The 4,767-nt window shown below is 30.4% G+C and overlaps 1 long non-coding RNA gene across 1 annotated transcript; it reads left to right on the top strand.

Annotated features, from left to right (window-relative positions):
- The first annotated feature begins 1,704 nt into the window (after positions 1 to 1,704).
- On the top strand, positions 1,705 to 4,394 carry LOC135925097 (uncharacterized). Its single transcript, XR_010571528.1, has 3 exons — positions 1,705 to 1,973; positions 2,608 to 2,808; positions 4,366 to 4,394. It is a non-coding gene; the product is annotated as an uncharacterized LOC135925097 (long non-coding RNA).
- Positions 4,395 to 4,767: the final 373 nt, after the last annotated feature.

The following is a 4,767-nucleotide window of genomic DNA, read 5'->3' on the forward strand; positions in this document are numbered from 1 at the left end:
ATCTCGACTCTTGACACTTGAAGATACATATTTTTTCGCTACGAAAAAAAAAAAAATGGTTGTAAAACCTATATTAGTTTAAAGTGAAAAAAGGAAATCATAATTTTAATTTTAGGTAGAGGCTTTGCATCAAATAAGAAGAGAAGAGAAGAGAAGAGAAGAGAAGAGAAGAGAAGAGAAGAGAAGAGAAGAGAAGAGAAGAACTCAATATTTTATCCAGAAAAATATTAGGCAAGCCTGAAGATTTTGTTCATAGAACGGAACAAAGGTCTAGACATATATTATAGAAATCCCTAGGCTTAGAGCAATATTTTTCCGGCTAAAATACTGATTTAGCCGTTTTTAAAAATCGACTCAAAACGAGCCTCTTAACAACACTCTTACATCTATGTTTTCATATTAGATTAAATAAATATTACTCTTAACAATTTCTTAATCAGCTGATTAGTAGAATTAAAATAAGAATGCTCAATTTATACCTTATTTAATCTCTTCCTTTTATAATGTAAAATACTTCTTTTTTTTCAAAGCTATCAGGGGTGCTTTAGGAAGCACGGGGCAAAAAAGACCTCTAAGAAGCCAAAATAAAAATATATGGAAAAGGGGGAAATTGCAAAATCAAAGTCAACGCATAAGAAACCAACATTTGTCGGCGATAAATAAGAAAAAACATATAAACATTATTTTTTTTATTTTAAAGAAAATATTTATCCAAGGCATGAAAAATGTTTAAAAAACTTTAAAAAAATTGATATTTACTTATAAAGAAATAATGAAATGCAATAAATAAATAAATAAATGATACATATATATATGTATTTTTTTTTTAAAAAAGTTATATTTTAATAGTTTAAATGGGCCTAGCTAGCTCGGTCCGACCTACCCCTACACCTCAGTTCATATAAAAATATTAATATTTTACATTTTCAAGAGGAGGGTTTAATCTTCCATGATATGCTATGTATGGTTACTTAATTATATTAGAAAAAAAAAATAAATTCATCGAACATAATATTTTTTTTTTAAATTTTACGCGATAAAAAAAATTTTTTTTTTTTTAAATATAGTACTATAAAAATTAAATTTTTAACTAGTGTTGTTAAACGACTCGATTTGATAGCCGGTTTTTAAAAACGGCGAACTCCAATATTTTATCCAGAATAAATATTTCGCAAGCCTGAAGACTTTGCTTCATAGATGGCACAAAGATCTAGACATCGATTTAGCGAAATCACGTGACTTAGGGCACTAATTTTTCTGGCTAAAATATTGAGTCAGCCGCTTTCAAAAAATCTGCTCAAAAGGAGCCGTTTAACGACACATTTTTGGATAAATTGTATCGAACTCATATGTACCCCGGTCCCCAGTCTCTCGTTCCATTCTCCCTAGTGCTGTTAAATGACTTAACTTTGATCCATCCCTATTGTGTCTTAAGTCAAGCTTTTAGACTTTATAAAAAAATTGGCCTCAACTTGAAGATTTGATTAGAATTATTTTGGGTTAAAAATATGGCCTCAGCTGTTTTATGGTTAACTAAAGATAGGTAGTTTAAACAACACCAATTCTCCCAATCATAAAAAATAAGGGATGAATCCATTTTATATTTTATTCATCAACATTTTAAAATTAAACAGGCGCTTTGAACCTTCCGGCTATTGTAAATTTATTTTAAAGGGGTTTTCCTCTTAAAGTTATCCCGGTTTCTGAACTCTGTACTTTAACGAATAATTTACTCGAAGTTGGTTTCGCGTCGCTGGCTATTTCGCTAGTAGAAGAGATCGTCGTAAAGTTTGACAGATCTTCCTCGCTCTCTTCCGCGCTGGCTTTCCGAGGCGTGGGATTTCTGGCGCCTTCCCTGACGGATAAGGTTGAAATTACGTCTTTGATGTCCAATTCTGGCGCGTATATGCTGGTGTTCGATACGCAACTCGACATGTCAATCGATTTATCGACAGTTAGGAAATTACCTGCGGGTAAGAATTTTCCCAATAAAAAGGGATTAAATTAATTTTATAAATTGATTAGTAGCCATATCTATTTGCTAACATTTTTTTTTAAGATGTAATAACCTGTACTAGTTAAATGAAATTTGATAGCAAATATTTTTCGCCGACTTTGTTAATATATTTAACGGGAATTGGTTATTAATTTTAGTAAATGCAACTTGGACACCCATACATTCGATACAATTAATTCCCTAAATTCGGCCTCGAAAATTCTTAGCTGATTTCATTGAGTCTAGGGACGAGATATAAGATGAATTATATTATGATCAAAATCTAATATCATTATATATTTTTAGGCGAGTGAGTTTTATCAAGTTCTAAGAAATTCTGACTAAATTGCCCTTAAAAAAATAAACAGATCCTAGGACATTTAAGGTTGCTAAAGAGGAAATTCCTTGTTAAATTATACACCTTATATATATATTTTTAAATACAAACCCGAAAAACATCTTTTAAAACATTTAAAAATATTACAAAAAAAAGATAAAATAAAATGTCGGGCATTTAACAATGAACAAAGGAATCAGGTTAAATTTGCATATGTTTATATTGTATCTCTTATTTAAATTATTTTGCGATCTCTAAAATCTTACTAAACCAGGATTCACAGCTGGACCGCTATTATTTCTCGCGATCGGGCTATGTAGGTTCTCGCGAACAACACACTTGAATTCATTCGCGGGCGGAATATTTAGTTTGGGAGGAGGGGGCGATTTCTTGTAACGCGTTTCTTTGGGCGAATTCCTATCCATCTCGTGATTGTAATGGTAAACGAAAGAGGGGATTACTCTTTTATCTAAAAGTAAATATGATTTTTTTAACAAAAAAACATTATAACAATACCTAGACTAATTTTGGCACAAATTTCGTTAAAATATACACTACTTTATATACTGAGCATGATTTTCTCATCAAATTTTAAAAATATATATTGAGAATCCAATCAGAGATATGAAACTTTCAAGATTTATCTGGGGAAGGAGGGGGGGGAGGAATTGGGGTGTTGCTTTAGGATCATCGGAATATATTTTAAATGGGATGTGAATATAAGTAGCGCGCGCAAATTGAACGTTTTAACGCGGCGTTTCAAAACGCGAATTATAAAAAAAACGTAAACGCAGCTATGTTTAAATTTGAAGCTTTAACTTTCATTTTGTTGTCGATATGAAACGTTTTCTAAATTCTAAACAAAATACCAGAGTTGTTAAAAGATACTTTTTAAGTGGATCTAGATACAGATACATCGTCTAAAATAATATCTAGATACCGATATTTTATTCAAAAATCTATCTAAATACAGATACAGATACCACATTTTTATATCTAGATACAGGATCTAGTATCTAGATCCTTTAACAACTCTGCAAAATACCCTATATTTAATTTGGCAAATCTTTTTTTTTGTAATATCATAATTCCATAAGCTAAAAATATTATTGTATCATTTAATATAATTATTATTTAACTTTATTTTAGAAGATGTTGTGTCCATGCTATCACTTCAAATTTAAAAAAAAACTTTTCAAAAAAACGCAAGATATTTTGTTTTTTTTAAAATAATTTAAATGATTTAAAATACAAATGGGAAACATTTCCAATTTAAACGAATTGCATTTGAAATGGATTATTAGCGTTTTAAAACGCTGCGGTGAAACGTAAAATTTGTGCGCAAACTATAAGCATGTTAGAATAAATATATAAAAATAGACAATAATTAAATTTTTAATAAAAGAGTATAATTAGGTATAATTTTAAAGCATAATTTGTATTATAATATAAGGATTGATTTATCAAATATTTACATATTATTTTCTTTTAAATTACATATCACTGCTAAAGAGTATGAAAAATTGGTCAAAAAACCCAGAATCAGCTTAATTCCGTTAGAAAAGCCCACCCCCAAAATATTTTTTGAGGTGGCTCCGACCCTCAAATGCCACCCCACCCCTTCCCCGCCGTTAGTTAAAGCCCCTGCATATATATATATCAATTTGTGAATATAAAAATTTAATAATGAACCAGAAAAATTCCACTTGGGAACCTCGTTTCTTTGTTTTTTCAAATGTAGGATATATAGGATAGTTGTCAGGGTTAGTAAAATGGCGAATATAATTAACGCGGGAATCGCGTATGTCCATAAAGCATTATCTTTGTTCTTTCCAATTTTAGGGCGTTGATTAACGGCGATTATCCTAATAGGTTTTAGAGGAGGGATATGTTGTACTGGCTCAGAATTTCTAAACAATGAAACAAGTTGACTTGTCGTCGATTTATCTTATTTAAATTATATTAAAATGTTGAGTGATATGTGCCAAAATTCTGATGAGAATATATTAAAGTATATTTTTTTAAAAAAAAGAAAAGAAAAATGCAGTGTCGTTAACACCCAATATATAAACCAAAAAAAAAGAAGAAGTTTAATACCAACCCCGGAGATTTTTGCTTCTAGATGGTTAAAATGGTTTGGACATCTGTTAACAAAATCTAGAGGCTATGCGTCAAAATCTTCTAAATCGAGCCCCGGTTAAACAAACACTCTAAGAAAGTGGAAAAGGAACGAAAAAAGAACGAAGGGGGAATGGAAGGAATCGTAAATTTAAAAGTAATTGTATAAAAAGAAAGAAAAAAAATAATAATTACTTCCGGAGATTGGGATCGTCAAATTCCTCGATTGGATTTTATTCACAGAAACATGTGTCAAGATCGAAATTATGTGGATGATAATAATGGGTTTTAGTTCGGTGTTTATTATCATGTAACG

Source organism: Gordionus sp. m RMFG-2023, chromosome 2, assembly GCF_954871325.1.
Source record: "Gordionus sp. m RMFG-2023 chromosome 2, tfGorSpeb1-WG-v2, whole genome shotgun sequence".
NCBI classification, from domain to species: domain Eukaryota; kingdom Metazoa; phylum Nematomorpha; class Gordioida; order Chordodea; family Parachordodidae; genus Gordionus; species Gordionus sp. m RMFG-2023.